Genomic DNA, 19,956 nt, shown 5'->3' with positions numbered 1-19,956 from the left:
AGCTTCTGAAATGCTTGATGCCACCAGATTTCAGGGGAACAAACGAACATGGTATTTAGAACCAACAGTAAAAGAAGGAAAAAGATGTACCTATTTGTTCAATGCTTGAGTATAGGCAAAGCAAAACACACACATACACACTCGAAGTTGTCAAGAAAGAAGACAACAGCCTATCTTTTTTTTAATAACAAAATTAAAAAGACTCTGTTGTGAAATACAAAATATTTGAATACATTCCACATGTATAGTGTAGACTCCTGGCGATACTACGCGAATAACTGACTTTATTTTGTGGATGGTACCTGAGGCCTTGTCTTCGGAGTCTTTCGTTCATCGTATTGTACATGTTTTTGTTTGTTGATTCTTCTCCTTCGGCATCCTGCTTTTCTTTTTTTCACTAAAATTTCTTCCTTCATTAAGAGAGGTATCTGTTTCCAAGTACTCGGCTGCATATTTGTAACTGAGCTTTGTGTTGCATTGTGAAAGCCTTCTGCACTAGCAACAGCAGATCTTTCTTCAAAATAAACATTGCCAGCAGGTGTAAAACAGACATATGCTTCCTATTCAACATTTGCTGATGAGACTGCCAAGTAAACACACGTGTAAGCGTGTAACTGAGGATGGCAAACAGAAGTGTACATCTGTCGAGAGAAGAGACTTTGCTCCTGTCTTCTCCTTCGGATGGCTGACTTCTGAGGGGGCTCTTCTTCCAGCCACTGATGAGTCAAGGTCTATGTCTCTACAGGGATCTGAGAGCAGCTTGTTTTCCATACATTCCCATCAAGGGGACTGGATGCCCCCCCACTGCTTTTTTTAAGATTTTATTTTTAAGTTATCTCTACACCCAATGTGGGACTCGAACTCACGATCCCGAGATCAGGGGTCGCATGCTCCACACACTGAGCCAGCCAGGCATCCCAGCTGGCTCCATTTTAATGATTAAATTGAATGCATTTAATTATATCAGGCTTATTATCATCCCAAGTGGACATTGTAATTGACTGGGCATTGACAGGTCAGGAGACTGGCTCTTTTCACATCAATTTAAGTCCTAGAGACAAAAGATAGCTTATTTGTCTTGTCATGGTTAGTGTTTCTACTGAATACACTATTATGTCTTTGAAAGCCACCTCTAATTCTTTTTCAAATGAGGCGCAATACCAAAACAAAACAAAAGAAAAAGGATAAGATAGAATACCTACCTTCAGGGGCTCTTAACCTAGTTAAGTGAACTGTAATATTCGGAAATATTCAAACCTCATGAAAGAGGTGCAACACAGTAAGGCCAAAGGAAAGAGGGTGCATATTTAGATAGAAATCAGAAAACAGTTCCTAGATGATACGGTGTTTGAGATGGACTCTCACCAGTGGTGAAAGACATTTCTAGGCCCAAGATGGAGCCACTCCTGCCCGGGATGCCACAGCAGCAAACTGAAATTTAGATGACTTTCATGTCCCTGTAAATGTTCCTTGTCCAGGAATGCATTATGTACAGTCAGCCAATCCCCAAACGTCAAGCCCACTCTGGGCCTTCTCACCCCAAGCAAGGCTGACTACATGGCCCCAGCCACACAGACATTTCCTATTTGTCTCTTCCTTGTTCTTTTATTCTTTATCCTATAAAAGCTTCCTGTCTTCTGCCCCATTTTGCAGTTCTCGGAATGAAGACAGTCCACTTCATGAAGTGTTAAGTCAGGTTTGTTTGTATCACCTAAATTGTCTTCTTTTTTATTTGAGGTGTAATTGACATATAACATTATATTAGTTTTGGGGCGCCTGGGTGGCTCAGTCAGTTGGACGTCTGCCTTCAGCTCGGGGCATGATCTCCAAGTCCTGGGATCGAGTCCCACACTGGGCTCCTTGCTCTGCTTTTCTCTTTCCCTCTGCCTCTCCCCCTGTTTGTGCTCTCTCTCTCAAATGAATAATGAATAATAAAATCTTTAAAAAAATTATATTAGTTTCAAATGTAGAACATAATGATTAGATATTTGTATACACTGACAAATGATCACCACAATAAGTGTAGTTTCCATCTGTCACCACATGGAATTACAAAAAAAAATTTTTTTTAAAGATTTTATTTATTAGAGAGAGTGAGAGAGAGAGAGAGAGCACATGAGAGGGGGGAGGGTCAGAGGGAGAAGCAGACTCCCTGCTGAGCAGGAAGCCCTATGCGGGACTCGATCCTGGGACTCCAGGATCATGACCTGAGCCGAAGGCAGTCACCCAACCAACTGAGCCAAAGAAATCTTTTTTCTTGTGATGAAGACTTTTAAGATTTATTCTCTTGGCAATATTCAAATATGCAATACAATATTATTGACTATATTCCCCACATTGTACACTACATCCCCATGAATTATTTATTTTATAACTGGAAGTTTATACCTCTTGATCCCCTTCACCCATTTTGCCCAACTCCAACCCCTCCCCCCAGCAACCACCAATCTGTTCTCTGTATCTATCAGGTTTTTGTTTTTGTTTTGTTTTTTAAGATTTTTACTTATTTGAGAGAGAGAGAGCACAAGCCAGGAAGAAAGGCACAGGGAGAGGGAGAGGCAGACTCCCTGCTGAGCAGGGAGCCCGATGTGGGGCTCGATCCCAGGACCCTGGGGTCATGATCTGAGTCGAAGGCAGATGCTTGACTGACTGAGCCACCCAGTCACCCCTGTATCTATGAGTTTTGTTTTGTTTGTTCATTTGTTTTGTTTTTTAGGTTCCACATATGAGATCGTATGGTATTTGTCTTTCTGTGTCCCCATTACTTAGCATAATGCCCTCAAGGTCTATCCATGTTTTCACAAATGGCAAGATTTCATTCCTTTTTATGGGGCTGAGTACTATTCCATTGTATATGTATATGTACCACATCTTTATCCATTCATCCATTCATGGATGCTTAGGTTTTCATTTTGTAGCTATTGTAAATAATACTGCAGTGGATATAGGGGTGCATATATCTTTTCAAATTAGTGTTTGCATTTTCTTCAGGTACATATCCAGTGGAATTACTGAATCCTATGGTAATTCTATTTTTTTTAAGATTTTATTTATTTATTTGAGAGAGAGAATGAGCTGGGGAGAGGTGCAGAGGGAGAAGGAGAAGGAGACTCCAGGACCCCAAGATCATGACCTGAGCTGAAGTCAGACACTTAAGCAACTGAGCCACCCAGGCACCCCTCTATTTTTAATTTTTTGAGGAACCTCCATACTGTTTTCCATGGTGGCTGCACCAATTTGCACTCCCACCAGCAGTGCATGAGGGTTCCTTTTGCTTCACATCCTCACCAACACTTGTTATTTCTTGTCCTTTTGGTAATAGCCACTCTAATAGCTGTGAGGTCATATCTCCTTGTACTTTTGATTTGCGTTTCCCTGATGACGAGTGATGTTGAGCATCTTTTCATGTGCCTATTAGCCGTCTGAACATCTTCTTTGGAAAAATGTCTCCTCAGATCATCTGCCCATTTTTTAATCACATTGCTTGTTTGTTTTTGTTGAGTTGTATGAGTTCTTTATATTTTTTGGATTTTAACCCCTTAGTGGGTATATGATTTGCCAATATTTTCTCCATTTCGATAGGTTGCTTTTTCATTTTGTTGACAGTTTCCTTTGCTGTGCAGAAACAAGTCCCACTTGTTTATTTTTGCTGTTGTTGTCTTTAAATTGTCTTCTTTAATCATGTTTTTACCACCAGATTGGTATGATCCAGAGAGGTAGAAGGGAGGCAAGGAGACTCATGAGAAGCAGTGAGAAAATGTGGACCATGTTGGAGGAACAAAGCAGACTCTGATATGGCCCATTGCTAAGTTGTAAGAGAGAATAACAGAAACTGCCTCGGTGTGAAGGACCCTGGGGGGTGAGGCTGAAGCATTTGAAGGAACTTGGGAAGATAGTGCACTGAAGACTTTTGAAGAGAATGGAATGTGGGTTTCTATCTCCTACAGGGCTCTTTTACCCTGTCCCTCTTGATGGATTCTGGTAATGTCAGTGGAAAGGGCTGCTCAGAGTAGACACACAGCACTGTAGAGAGAATAACATAAAAATTCAGAGAATCAGGCCACCACAGATTTGCCAATGACTAATTCCTGAGGACCTATGACCACAGTAGGCTTAAGGAGGTTTACAAAGTAACCTGAAGCCCTATTTACCTCTAACGAACTGGTAGAGGGGCGCCTGGGTGGCTCAGTCAGTTAGGCTTCTGCCTTCGGCTCGGGTCGTGATCCTGGGGTCCTGGGATCGAGCCCCGCATCGGGCTCCCTGCTCAGCAGGGAGCCTGCTTCTCCCTCTCCTGCTCCCCCTGCTTGTGCTCTCTTCTGTCAAATAAATGGATAAAATTGAAAAAAAAAAAAAAAAGAACTGGCAGAGAAACAAGAGACAGGTAAATGTATCATATATAAGTAGATACCATCAAATGGACAAATAGCACATAAGTAGGGAAAATTAACCAGCCATGTGGGAGTCCATAAAATACAGAGGCTAAGTCCTATATAAGTGAAGAAAGCACATCGAAATAGAAGAGTATGAAAACAGAGACGTCATTTGTAAAAGTACTATGGACAAAATTGACCTTTGCTGAATTGCGGAATTCACACAAAATATGTACTTTTCTGTAAACCGTGTATGTAGACTTGCACTGTTCAATAGCTGTGGCTACTTGAATTTAGATTTAAATTAGTTAAATTTGAAGCGTGCTTCCTCAGTCACTATAGCCACATCATAATGTTCAATAGCCACATGTGCCTTGTGGCTACCATATTGGCATAGTGGCAGCACAGACACAGAACATTTGTCATCATCATAGAAAGTTCTATGAGTTTGAGAACTAGAGTTGCAGTTCTTAAGTTTGTGGGCTGGCAGAGAGGGTCATAAACTCTGAGAAACTAACAAAAGTTATGGACCCTGTCTTAATAAAATGTGCAAACACATATACATGTGTTCTTTTGTATATAACTTTGGGTTTTTTATGGCTCCCTGAAGCCTATTTATAGACCATTTAAGGATTTATGGACTCCCAAGTTAAGAAAACCCAGAAGGTTTTAAATATTTTGGTTTCTGGGTCATAATCTTTCTCTTCATGCTGAGTCTTATCATATTCCTGGAAGTCTCTAACATTCAAGTGAATGTTGCCTAGAAAATCTTGCCTCTAATTTCCTTATTCTCTACACCAACAATGACCTTCTCTTCTATTCCATATTGGCTGCATGATCTCTTCCTAGAGCTGGTCTTTGGAAGAGCGCTTGCTGTGACCTCTGAAATCACGAACTCAAATATCTGATACTCTGACTCCAAACTCCTTCCTTCCAACTCTCTCTCACCCACTTAATCCCAATATTGCTTCTTCTGCCTCCTCGAGACTGCAACCTATCAGCCCCTAAATGTTCTCCCTACCAATCACCCCCTTCCTTTATTCGCTCCCTTCCCTATCCCGCTCTGATAACTTGTAGCAACATTTCAACCACTCTCCTGCCAAGGTCTTCATTCCTCTTGCTTGTTAATCAGCTCTCAATTCAGCCTGCCAAAACCCCATCCTCAGTGGGTCCAACCATCTGCCTTTCACCAGCTGTACCTGAACTGCTGGTAACATTAGAGAAAAGCAGAGAATTTCCGAGATTTGCACTGCAATACATTTATGGCATCCAAAATCAATTGGGTCGTCAATGTTGCTGCAACTCTCTTTTTAAAAAGATTTTATTTATGTATTTAAGAGAGAGAGACAGTGAGAGAGGGAACACAAGCAGGGGGGGTGGGAGAGGGAGAAGCGGGCTCCCTGCTGAGCAGGGAGCCCGATGTGGGGCTCGATCCCAGGACCCTGGGATCATGACCTGAGCCGAAGGCAGACGCTTAACGACCAAGCCACCCAGGGGCCCCTGTTGCTGCAATTCTATCATTTTTATCTTGTCAGGTCTTTCTCTCATTTTCCAAATCAGCCACTTAGGACATTCTCTCATCTGCATATTTACATAATGACATATGCATATAACAATAAGAAATTGGAAATAAGCCATGTGTATTGTAAAGGGACTAATTAAATAAACTATGATACACTACAAAACAGAACACTATATACCTAGCAATAAAATGGGGAAAATCTTCAGGATATATTGTTTTAAGTAAAATAAAGTCAAAATTCAGTGTAGTATTTGTCATTTCCTTTGTCCCAATGGGTCCATTATATGCACTAACAAATAAACTATGACACCTCAGTAGCTTAACATAATAACAGAATACATATTTATTTCGTGCTCATGGCACAACTCAATGGGAGTAGGGTGACTCAGGGATCTAGATCTTAAACATGACCATCTTAAACATCTGCATCTTAAACATGCGGCCTGCAAAGCCATAACCCAAAAGAGAGAGTGCATGAGCAAGGCTCAGGAAGTTGCATAGGCAGGCCCAGAGGTGATGTAATCACTCCTCCCCATCTTCTATTGGCCAGAACCTAGTCACATGGCCTCAACCTATCAGCAAGGGAGGCTGGGATATAGTCTTCCCGAGTTCCTCAGAAAAGGAAAGAAAGGGGAATTTGGTGACCACCTGACATTGTCTCTGCCACAGTTACAGTTAAGTAAGAAAGAAGATGGAATAGGATATTTATTAAAATGTGCTTGTATTGGCCTTGAAAATGCTTCATACAGCAAGGTTATAAACATGATTACCTCCGTGGGGCAGGGGAGAAGAGGTCGATGGGGCCAGGAGTAGAAGTAAGACTTCTCAGTGTGCATGTAAATGACTGAGCCAGGTGTCTGTGTTAAATATTCAGCAAGATACAATTTAAAAAAATTAAAACAAACTAGCAGATGAGTAGAACGTTGTCCCCTCTCCTCAAACCTGCCACCCATGATGGCCCCCTGCAGGATGACTCTCCTCCTACTTCTCAGAGAAAACGAAAACCATCAGTAGTCACTCCTTGCTGGCCAAGTTCTGCTCATCCCTCTGACTTTCGATCTGACTTGGGTCCTCCTGTCCACTGAGAAGCCCTGACTCACCCAGTCGTGGGTTACACGGCTCTTCCAGGGGGGCTCTTGGCGTACCCTCAAGTTCCGCCATCACTGCGCTGTGTGCGCGTTGTCATGAGTGTTAGTTTATGTCAGTCTCCCCTGCTCCACTTTAAGCTCCTGGAGAACCACAATCCTGCGTACACTACATCCCTAGATCCAATCAGTGCTGGCCACAAAGTCGGCAGCCAGTAAAATGTGTTCGAATGAATAAGTGAATTGGCCCAGCAAAGGTCAGGACGTGTTAATTTCTATGACCCCTTGCAGTGCTTCACTGCTGAAGAATGAGTCTAGTTTATGGCCAAATGAGATACTGTTCCTATTGATAACTTCTTTCTAAGTAGATGCTGGTGATTTTTAAGAGAGTCACGTCCTGGGCCTTAAAGTGATCCCTCTTACTTTCCATATCATAGATCACAAAATGACATCTATACTCTCTTCTTCAAGAGTTCGTGTGTCCTCAGTGGGGCGCCTGGCTGGCAGTGTCAGTTAATCATCTGACTCTTGGTTTCCTCCGCTCAGATGGTGATCTCAGCATCGTGAGATCTAGCCTGAGCCCCACTTCGGGCTCTGCGCTCAGCGTCGAGTGTGGTTAAGACTCTCTCTTCCTCTCCCACTGTCCCTCTCCCCTACACTCTCTCCCTGTCTTTAAGGTAAATGGATAAGTCTTAAAAAAAAAAAAAAAAAAAGAGTTCATGTGTCCTCAGGAAATAATAACAAACCCTCTGATTTTCAATTTGTTTTTAAAATACGCCTAAACCTTCAGTTCTAATTCACTCTCTTCTGCAATTCTTTAGAAGCTTAGAAACAGAGAGGGGGCAGTTTACCTATAGAAACAAGGCAGACAGAGCCAGGGAGGAAGGCAAATTCAGGGTTAAGTTCTTCCTTCAGCCTACTTTTTCCCAACGGAGCCGGCTTGCCTGGGACCTCGGGTCCTCACAGCCCTTAGAAGCACACATTCCCCGTTCTGGCACATTCTCACCCACCCCCTACTGCCAGACTGCTTCCTGATATCAGCAGAAGCTCCTCATTAGGAGAAGAAAGCTTCCTGTCTGACTCAGTGTACCACTGATACATCAGGTCCCAGCCTTTTGTGAGCAGCAGTGGCTGGCCAGAGCCGAAGGCAGTAGGAAAAGCCCAGGCTTTGGAGTAAGAAGAGCTGGCTTGGAATCCTGCTCCATCTCCTCCTGGCTCAGAAAACTCTGGCAAATGATTACATTCTCTGAGCTTCAGCATCCTCAGCTAGAAAAAGGATAATCAGGGGTGCCTCGCTGGCTTAGTCAGTTGAGCATGCGACTCTCCATCTCCAGGTTGTGAGTTTGAGCCCCACACTGGGTGCAGAGTTTACTTAACTAAAATAAATAAAAAGAGGGTGATCATTTTTATAGGGGTGTTGTAAAATTTAAATACAGTAATAAAAGTAAAATGTCTCATACAGTTTCTGTTTATATATAATAGATGCTCAATAAACAAGAGCTATTATTCCTATCATCATCATTAATGATTCTATCTTACTGCAATCTCTACAAGAAGAAGAATCTTAACTCTCCAGGAATAGGTACCACAGCGACCTGCAAAGCTTAAGTAACCACCACACTGCATCCTCTGGCTACTGCCCATAACACTCGAGTAACGATGGCAGGAGCAACCATTTCCGTCTTCCAAATGAGAAAACACAGCTCAGGGAAATCAGGTCACTTGCCCAAGGTCACACGGCTCATAAATTCAGAGCTGGGACCTAGTTCTCTTCCCGCCTCACCAGAATCAACCGATCAAGCATTACCTTATTTCCAGTTGAGGAGAGCACCAGCAATTTTGTGAGCAGATTTGAAGCATCGAATAAGCAAGTTGGGGTTGGGGGGGGAAGAAGGTGGTTTATCGGGGTGGCACTTGGGGATTACAGAGCCGGAGCAGGAGAGCTCCACCATGACTTAGCCCAGGGGTTCTCACGCTGGTGCTGCTGGTGTTTGGGGCCAGATCGGGCTTTGTTGACGACCGCTGACTGCCCTAGGCTTTCTTTGGACCCACAGGGCAATGGGAACTGATGTGGCTCAGGAGGGGTCCAGTGGGTCACAGCAGACTCAAGATCATTTTCTTCTTTTATGATGCTTCTCCAAGACTCCATAAGACATCTCCAATAAATGTGATGAAAAATGGGCAGGAAATGGTAGCTGGCAGGTTATCGCCACATAAAGGGAGAAAGTAGCTGCACCCAAACCAAGTCACGGTAGTGGATGGCTCTCGGTTTAAAGAAGAAAGAAATAGGAAGGAAGAGAGAGAAGTGGGGGAAAAAAAAAACATGAAAAGACTGCTTTTTATTTCATTTTGTTTTGTAAGTGACTTGAGGATGACCAAGCCTTCTATTCTGCTTCACACCGAACTGGAAGTAATCAAAGCAAAACCTATTTAACCTTATAAAAGCATTTAAAGATAAGAAAGGGACGGATCCTTTAAAATCTGCTCTGGAACGGGTTTATAATATGACTAGAATGCAGGAGCAGGAGACCTGCGTTCTCATCTCTGCCACTGACTCTCTGAATGGCGTGGGATCACTTTATGCAAACCCATCCCTGGTTTCTCATGTGTATAATTGGAGGTCTGAGCGGGATGACCTCTGAGGCTCCCATAGCTGTAGAATTCCGTGCAATCTGAGCTTGCCCTCTGGTGGGTGAAAGAAATAGGGCCTATAGCTAAGTTTCATTGAACATGTGTTGGCAGTTCTAGAATTGTCCTTTCTTGACTCTCCCATGCAGATTTTGCAAAGTATTCCAATTTATCTTTAGTGGCACCCGCTGCCTGAAAGGTTTTGAGAGGTGATTTCCCTGCCACGTGTTCTGAAACTATGCCCTGGTTGTGTGATTGCCGCATTATTGTACAGTTTTGTGTTTCCCACTAAGCTGTACCAAAAAATGGCTCAGCTTTGTGTAGAACTTAGGAATTTAGAGATTTCACATCTGAGGTGAAAGGCTATAGAAACTGCCCAATATGCATGTCCACCTTAACACCTTCTAGAGTAACTCCACGTCTAGCAAAGAACAGTTTACTGCCCAGTGACGGGGTCCTACGACTGGCCCCTCACATCTAGACTTCACCCGCCACGCAGCCTCCATCACAAATACTCAGCTCTGCTGTTGTATCCTGAAAGCAGCCAGAGATGATTCATAAATGAATCGGTGAGGCTGAGCTCCCACAAAACTTCATCTCCAAACTCAGGCAGAGGGCTGGATCTGGCCCACTGGCCATAGGTGAGCCCTGAACTACAGAGCTAACTCCTGGCCCCCGGGGGAACTCCAGGCCCCCCAGTCCAGTGCTGTGGCTTTCATCTATTCTGACGGGCTGGTACCCTGACTGCCAGTTGCCACATATTTTGAAAATCACCCTGGCGAGCTTGGGAGGGGAGAGAAGGACACATCCTTTAATCTTGCTGGTTGATGGCGGCTCAGCCTCTTTGGTTTCGTCTCCCGCATGGCTTGTTGTCTTTCCGCTAAGTGCTCTTTCAGATGTCTTCTCTCATCGTGCCTCTTTCTCAAATGGTGGCTGCGTACCTGGTGGCCTGCTTGCACGACCCGTGGCAATGGGGGAAAGGGGACCTCAGATCCATGGGTGTCCTCTGGATGCTGGTTGCCCTCTGGGCAGGAGCAGTCGGTCAGGCCTGGGTTCTAGTCTGGTGGACAGAATATGGTCACGTCTGTTGTCGTGGTTCTTCTGCAGTGGCTTCACGTCTTCAGAGCTCTCTGCTCCCCTTGACCCTGACTGGCATACTCAGGGACGCAGGCCACCTTAGGCTCAGCCATCTGGGGACTTCCTAGGGCTGGCATACCAGCATCCTGAGACTGGGAGACATGGCCACCTGTGGATCTTCTCTTGACACTCGCATTTCCCTCAGCCTATGCGGGAAGTGATTCCACTGGCCCCACCATTGGGTCCTGGGGTCCCCCGTACTCACACATGCTTCCGCAGGACATGCTCCCCCTCCCCAGGTTCACCCAAGGAGCCATGCAACCTCCCTCTCAGCCATACCTCAGTCTCACCTCCTTCCCCAAATCAACCTTGCGAGAGGGAAGGACTGTCTAGTCCTGTCTCCCTCTCTTAAGGACCCCTCCACTTTGTCACCTCCTCTGCTTTCCTGAGCTAATATTTTCCCTGCCCCCTTCCTAGGGTCACAGTAACAGGTAAGACATTGAGAATAAAACTGGCTTACCAATAAATGAACCTAAACCAAGAGGAAGTTCAAAAACATTACATCTGTCCCGTAGATAAAGGTATGCTAGAGGTTTTCCATCTTGCTGTAGTATGATCGTTCAGGAGGACTTTTTACCATTTATCTTTTCTATTTGCTTGTAGATCTCTACAGATATTATTCTTTTAGTGAGCATTCCGGGAAAGGAAATAACTGGGGGCTGAGGTGGGCTTGGCTGTACCTAGTCCTCAGGATGCACCCAGGAGAGAGTGAGACTCATTGATATTTCAAAAATTTCAAAAATACCCACCCCTGCTGATTATGTAAAACCAATTGTTCTCAACCAGGAGTAGGGTGGGGGAGATTTTGCCCCCCCCAAAACATTTGGTAATGTCTAGATACATTTTGGGCTGTCATACTTGCTGGGGTGGGGAGGGCATGGGCTACAGGCCTCTAGTGTGTAGAGCCCGGGGACGCTGCTAAACATCCTACAATGTACAGGACAGCCCCCACCACAAAGAGCCCTTCAGCCCCAAGTGTCACTAGTGCTAAGGTTGAGAAACCCCACTCAAAACCAGTCATATCCACAAAGGGAAGAAGCATGACAAGACAATGAGGAAAGCAATCACTTCTCCACCTGCGTTTCCCAGTGGGCTGATGCCTTGAATGGCGGCAGATTTCTGCAGTGTTTCAGGACCCCTTGGGCTCTCTTTATTCATGATTATGCTTTGATTAAGGCCTCCCAAGAACTTTATTCTTGCCCAAGAAATTAAGAGAGAATGATACAACTCTACATTTCCCCCCAAAGTCCTTCTGCAAGATTAATGTGCAAGCACCCAGAAGTGGAGCAGTGTAAACAGCCTTGATTTTTCAATTGTTGAATTGCGGAGGACTGATCTGTGACCCCATCCAGGAAAAAGACTTAAAAACTCCTCCCATTGGGAAACTAGAGACATTTTGCTGTAGAATAGTGGTTCTCCAAGTGTGATCTGTAGACCAGCAGCATCAGCATCACCTAGAAGCTTGTCAGAAATGCAAACTCTCACTCCAGACCTCTGGCATCCTCGGGAACTCTGGGGGTGGTTCTCAGCCATCTGTGTTTAAACAAGCCCTCCAAGTGATGCTGATGCATATGAGAGTTTAAGAACCACTGATCTAGAAGTACAGGCCCAAGGCCTGTTTTTTGTCAGTAAAGTTTTATTGGCACACAGCCATACCCATTCCTTTACATATTGCCTATGGCTGCTTCCAAGCCACAGTGGCAGAGCTGAGTAGTTAAGATAGTGACTGAATGGCCTTCAAAGCCTAAAATATTTACTATCTAGTCCCTTATAGAGAGTTTGCTGACCTCTTATCTAGAGTGTTGGGAAAAATAAATTACAAGGCTTTTGATCATTATGGAAAGAAATCCTGAAATGTATTAATTCTCAGTTTTCAAACTCCTCCCCCTCTGCCCCCCCAACACACACACACACACACACACACACACACACACACACACACACACACACACACACGTTAGCTAAGAGTATAGCAGGCAACATGCTCCATACATATGGGGTTACTAGTGTCAGCTCTTGAAGTCCCAACAGCCTGGGTCTTCATTTTGACTCCGTTGTTAACTAGCTTTATGACCTTGGGTGAGTTATTCAAGACCTCTGGCCTTCAGTTTCCTTTGCTGCAGAATGGGTATAACAATAGAACCTACCTCATAGGATTGCTGGCTGAGTTCAGTGAGTTGGTACATGCACTGAGCACCTTGTACTAAGCTCTTAAACCAGTGGCTGGCGCATGGCCCCCAGTCTGTGTTAGCGATGCTGCTTTTGGCTTTATGTGAGGGTAGAATAGCTGTGCAATGAATGTTAGCGGCTATGATTACTTAAGATACTCACATCAAGATACTCCAAGGACATTTCAAAAAGAGAGATGGCTTCTCCTCAGACCTCTGCCTTCTCCTTCATCATTCAACAATTGGGGAAGATCTGAAGGTCCAAGGAGTCTTAAAAATTGCAGAGACATCAGAAATGTGTTGCCCATCCAGCCCCTCTCTTCATGGAGCTAAATATAAAGGAACCAGGTAGCCCCCCCTTTCCTGGACCCCCACCCAACTCCTCTACCTCCCCAAACCTCTGCCAGGGAAGAGGAGGATGGGAATGTGTGGTCTGTGTGAAGTCCAAATGTCTAACCCAGCCCCCTCTGACTTGAATTTAAACTACTTGACCTCTTCAGTGGGGCTGAAACACCGTGTGGGAATCATTCATAGGTTCCAAGGTCATTGGGGTCCCCAAATGCTCTACCTGCTGAAGCCGAGAGCTGGGTTCATTCTCATGGCCCCCTTCACCTAAGACCCACTTCAAGGGCATGTGACCAGTGCAGTCCCACATGGCCCACGTTCAGAGGGGCCCCACGCTCAGCTTCATGCTCAGTGGTTGCCGTCCTGAAGTTCTTAATTTGTGAGCAGAGGGCCCCCCACTTTCATTTTACACCAAACCCCACAAATGATGTAGCCAGTGTGGCCTTCATCCTTTGTAGAAACCTGATTCTAACCTAAGCCCCCTGCCCAAGCCTTACTATCTGTGAAGGACTCTGTATGAGCATGAGAACTGATTTTTTAAAGTAAATAACAAATAACAGCAACAAAGATGACTTGATTTTTAAGAAGGGAGACATCTCTGGCAATTTCCAAAACAAAGATGTCTCAGACTGGCCAGCAGATGTCGCTCTTGGTACATGGCAAAAGGGGATTTTTTTAAACAGGCCGGCTCATGATCAAAGATTTTTGAGCCTTTAGGGAGGCAAGGCCTCAAAGGAGCTTGATCTAAGAACTTTTATTGTTACATCTTGCTCTTTTCTGATGAGGATACCACCACAAAGACAGGAAATGTACCATCCACCAAATCTAAATGGAAGAATTGCAAAGATCATGACAAAGTATTTAACTCAGTTAAATAAAAAATAATGTAACCAAAGGCAACTACTTCAGAGAGGTTGAGGTAGTATTTTCAACACTATCTTGTCCTTTCAAACTGATGGTGAACACGGCATACGTGATACTAGGGTTTACAATAAGATATATTTGCAAACAATGAATCATGGAACACTACATCAAAAACTAATGATGTAATGTATGGTGATTAACATAACATAATAAAAAAAAGAAATATATATTTGGTCTACATCCCCATTTCTAGCATGGAGCCCCTAAAACCCTTGGAATTTCCTAAGTGCCGAGAGTGATAAAGTTGTCTTTTGTTATGTTAATGAGATGGCTTTTGGAAAGCACCTAAAGGTGGGGGCTGGTTGCCAACAGAACCGAACCAACCTTGTGATTAGAGGATTGGAACTTTTGGTCCCACTCCCTCCTTCCCCAAACTCTGTGGGGGGGAGAGGAGCTGGAGTTTGAATCCATCACCCAAGGCCGATGATTTAATCAGTAGTGTCCGTGTAATGAAGCCTCCATAAATATCTGAAAGGTCCTGGCAGGTGAACCTGTGGAGGGGCCGGGAAGACAAGCGCACCGGACACCATGGGGGGGCTCCTTGCCCTTCCCCCATACCGTGCCCTCTGCCTCCCTTCCAGCTGGCTGTTCCTGGGTTATATCCTTTTATAATCAACCAGTGATCTACAGAGTAAAATGTTTCTCTGAGTTTTGTGAGCCGATCTAGCAAATTAATTGAGCCCAAGGAGGGGGGTCTTTGGAACCTCTGATCTGTAGGTGGTTAACTGGTCAGTCCAAAGCTAACAACCTGGACTTTCAGCTGGTGTCTGAAGAATTGCTTGTTGAATGCATGGGGAACCCCCCTCCCCACAATGAAACTGGGTCTCGGAATAACAAAAGAGCATAGTAAAGCCATTTTCCTAATGCGTTCCCCGTCACCTTGAAGGGCTGGATTTGTTGCCGCAAAAAAGTGTCAAAGGCTAAAGTCCAGCAAAGAATCAATGCCTTGCATTCCAAGGCTCACAGCAAAAATGGCAGAACAAATCTTGGATGTGTTTCCTAATTTGCTGGAACGTTCCAGCTAAACATTTATTCCCTGTTCTCGAGGTACGTCATCCCATGTAAATAAAGAGTGATGGAGTGAGTGTAAGGATTCAGTTGCTAGAAAACCTGTCAGTGGTTAAGATCACGCTCCATTCTTAGGTAATGGGATCAGTCTGCCCAATATTAAAATGTCACTAACACTAAGGTAACAATTCATCATAGAAAGACATTCATATAGCTCTCACAGTCTCTCTAATGAGTTATTTTATGTGGTGAAAGATTAGAAAGCATTTTTTCAACTTTCACTGGAATTCATTAGTGTGTGCAACACTGCAAGATCTGCAAAAGTGTGGTACATAAAGCAAATACACCCGCAAATGGTAGCACACAAACAAAATGAAAAGAATCCCTGGGTTTCATTAAAGAAAATGGTCTTGGTTAGTCCATCAGGATCCAACAATCCCTAAGCCAGCAACCTGGGAAGCTCACCCTCCAAGTTTCTGGGCCTGGACCGAGATATGCATGCAATGAATATGTAATTCATCATATGTTGTTTTGGCAAAGTGAAACAAGCTAATGATGAAGCAGGAGAAGGAGATTCTTGTCTCACGGAGTCAAAGAATGAATCTCACGGACAAAGGAGAGTGAACAAAGCGATAGAATTTTATTAAGCAAGGATACAGAAAAAGCTCTCAGGAGTGAGAGGGGTCCCAATAGGGTTGCCAACGAGGGCCTCCACTGACAGTCTTTTATTTAGAGCTGACCAGGGAGCTTGTGGCCTTGATGTTCTTGTGACGTCTTGGTTTGAGTAAGGGCTGGTGATAACATCTTTAATGGCTCACTTCTTTGGGGTTTGGTTATTCTTTGTTAGTCACAATGTGATGGCCATAAAAAGACCCACCTCTGACGCCCAGGGCAGGGTGGTCTGGTTTGTTCCCTTATCTCTGGTTTCATTATGCCTCAGCATTTCTGGGATTTCTGTGAGCCTGATCACCTAACCCCCTACCTATCTCTCCCTACCTAGCCCCGCCTGTCCCTTACTCACTGAGACCCTTCGGATGTACACCAGTGGGATGTATACTTGGGAGCTGATTGCCAACATGTATCTTGGGCGGGGGGGGGGGGAGGGTAGAGATAAAGGACATCTCCAAAGGAATTTTTATATGTTAAAGTAGACTTACAGGGTCCTGGGGGTCGGGCTAACGTTGCCTTTTGCCATTAGCAAAGTATTAACATCAAGGCAGCTGGGTTTCCAGAGGCATGTCACTCTGCCGGTTTCAAGGACTTATCAGTGGACTATAGGTAGTCAGGAAATTTAATTTTTCTTTTGTCTTTGTTTCCCACGTCAATTATGCTTAGAAGGCAATGCTCGATACACAGCTATATTACATCAATAAGAGATAGAGGGCTAATGAAAGGAAGAACAGCCTTTAGTAAAGTGGATTGCAGGCACCAGGTTGTACAATCGCAGAGTGGACTGGTGGAGCTGAGCCTCTCCCAAGAATGCCCGTTGATGACCTTCACCTCTACTCTCCATCAGCAGCCCCGTTCCACAGCCCCACTCCGGATCTTGTGCAACCTGTCATTGCTCCGCCCAGTGCCTTAAATCTCAGTATACCTGCAGCCACAGTCTCCTATCCTTGCCTCATCTCCAGCATCCCTTCTCTTCCTGCTTCTGGCCATCCCATTTTCTCCCAGTCCAGCAGTCCACTCCCGGCCTGATTTCTCTGCCAAAGGTAGAGCCCATAGCTGGGAATGAACGAGCTCTCATCGGCACACCCAGCTTCCTCGTACCCCTGTCCTACCACCCCGGGCAGCGGGCAAAACTCCAAATCGGCATGCTCAATCTGCCTTTGCATTTTACCCCTACTATAGGTGAGTCCACTATCCACAGTGGGACAGGTTGGTGCAGTCACAAAATTCTAGACTCCGGCCACGGCTTATCGCTCAGCGCTGATGGAAACCTTCCTCATGACTACAAGATGTTTAATATGCTTCTCGGTCTCCACACCCTGCCACTTTCAGCAGATGGCTCACTTTTCCTATGTCTTTAGGAACAGGTTGGCAAGCTCCAAACACCACAGGCCAAACCCACTTTACCACGTTTTTTATAAATAAAGTTTTATTGAGACACAGCCACACCCATTTCCTTACATATTGTCTATGGTTGGTTTTGCACTACGGTGGTAAGGCTGAGTAGTTGTGACAGAGATGATGTGGCCTGTAAAGCCTTAAATATTTACTATCTGGTCCTTTACTGGAAAACTTTTTACTGACTCTTGTTCCAGAACAATAAAGGTCATCAGGTATTTCTTATCTGCTCCCGTCCAACCTATGAACTAATTAGCATCGGATACTGTTCTTACCGCTTGCCATCAGTCCCCAAGGACGAGGCATCTCTTCTCAAGGCCAACCCCTCAGTCTCTGATTCTGACTCTAACCTCTTTCTTCTCTGGAAACGTCATCCGTCACCCATTCACTTTTCTCTGTCTTCATCCTCTCCCTCTGCACTGTTTGCTTTAGGCCTATGGATCTCTTCTCTTTTCTCCCTTCACTGCCCCCCCTCCACCTGCTCTTAGGTCACTTTACAAGGGGCATGCCCACCTGCTGTTAACTACCTCCTCATCTCCCCTTCTCCCCACAAGCAGTCTGGATTCTGTCCCAATCACTCCACCAAATCTGGTCTGGGAATGGCCCCAAATCACCAATCACCACCACGCTGTGAGAGCCAGCGAACACTTTTTAGTCCATATCTCATCAGACCTCTCTGCCGTATTAAACAACTGTTGGCCAGTTGCTCCTTCTTGGCACTCTAGACTCACGTCATCCCCATGATATTACTCTCACCTACTTTCCCTTCTATCCAATGCTCTGTTTCCTTTATGGCCTCCTACAATCTACTCTACATCTCGGTGTTCATCAGTGTCATCCGTGGCCCACTGCTCTGCTCACTACATACAGTTGTGGCATATTTTTATCTACTCTTATGACTTTCACTGTAGCCTACAAATGATGTGTCTCCAGCCTTAACTATTCTTTCAGATAAACACATCCCACTGTGTGCTTGGAAAGTTCCATGTGAATTTTCTTTGGCCAGCTCAAGCTTAACATGGCCCAAACCAGTCTCCTCAACTCCCCACTAGAACCACTCTTTCCAGTCTCTGTCATTACATCATCCACCAATCCCTAAGCTGGACATTTGAGAGTCATCCCTGACTTTCTTCTCATTGTCAGGTGACACAACCCGTAGACTTCGTTTCCTTAGTTTCCTGCTTAGTATGTATTATGTGTGCCAGTGGTTTTTATGGGTTGCCCCAGCTAATCCCCAGGACACCCATACACCATACGGCATTCTCCCCATTTAACAGGCAAGGCTCAAAGCAGTGGAATAATTTTCTCAAAGTCACATAGCAAATAGGTGATAAAAGCTAAGCCAGTATTAGATCCCAAGACTGCTGTGACCTCAAACCCCGTCCTCTTGCCCTCCACCACTGGCTGTTCTCTCAATAGGAGTTTTGTGGTGGACACCAGGTTACCTACCCAACACCCAACCCTTCCATTCTGCATTCTGTATCAGCCATGCAGTTGCGGGGCGGGGTTGACTCCTCTCACAATCCCGAGTGTGGCTGTAATTGTTATTTGTTTGTATTGAGGCGAAATTCACATAGCATGCAATTAACTATTTTAAAGTGTACAATTCGGCAGCATTGAGTACCTTCACGATGTTGTGCAATCATCACCTCTATTTAGTTCCAAAACATTTTCATCACCCCCTAAGGAGACCCCATATGCATTAAGCACTTATTCCTCATTGCTCCCAGCCTGAATTGTTTTTTTTTTTTTTAAAGATTTTATTTATTTATTCATGACAGACAGGGAGAGAGAGAGAGAGGCAGAGGCAGAGGGAGAAGCAGGCTCCCCGCTGAGCAGGGAACCCGATGCGGGACTCGATCCCAGGACCTCGGGATCATGACCTGAGCCGAAGGCAGACGCTTAACATCTGAGCCACCCAGGCGCCCTGAATTGTTTTAACCTCATCAGGATCACCTCCCTTGGGATTCAACCTCAGCCAAGTTGAGCATGGATGTCCCATGGCTAAAGAGGTTGGTTCTGGGATGGGCGTGGTGGCAGGCCAGAGCCAGGGCCCTGTGCCAAAAACATGAAGAGAGTGTATAAGTAGCTAAGTTATATTAACGTCCGGCAGCAAAAATTTCTTTTCACAGAAATAGGGGTGCTGCCCTGACCTCCAGCCTCACCTGATATGAGAAGGAGAAAATGTACATTTCTGAGCTCCTCTGCCCTGGTGGTCTCTTGCTGGGACCCCCAACTTCAGGCGCATCCCCGTGAGGCAAGCACTGAGAAGTTGCTTCTGCTCAGCCCCCTGGCCCTGTGAATAAGCCTCATCTTGCTTGTTTGCTGGAACTATGGAAAACTAAGCAAAAGTCAAGGAGTCTGAGCAATCATTCTCTCTAATCTGATGACCTTGTGCTAGCCCTGCTGCTTGGTCAACGTGAGCCTCAAACTGAATTCGGTGCAATGAGGTCTGAAGACAGATCTGCTGGGGGCTTCCAGAAAAGTAGGTTTCTCAAGAAAGTATTTTAATCTGTCCACAGTGCCACGAACTGCCCCATGAACCATGAGATTGCCTTGGTGGCTGAACTTTATTAAGCTCTTCTCCTGCCTGTTGGCATCACCTTCACTCCAACAGATCCTAGACACGTTCCGAACAAGTGAGTCGGTAAATCATCAACTTTTAACAGAGCCTGCATGTAGTCTTAGATGTACAAAAACTC

Source organism: Eumetopias jubatus, unplaced genomic scaffold (assembly GCF_037043125.1).
Source record: "Eumetopias jubatus isolate StellerSeaLion01/CBP00866 unplaced genomic scaffold, mEumJub1_p1.0 scaffold_11, whole genome shotgun sequence".
Taxonomy (NCBI): Eukaryota; Metazoa; Chordata; class Mammalia; order Carnivora; family Otariidae; genus Eumetopias; species Eumetopias jubatus.
This window is presented reverse-complemented; position numbering follows the sequence as displayed.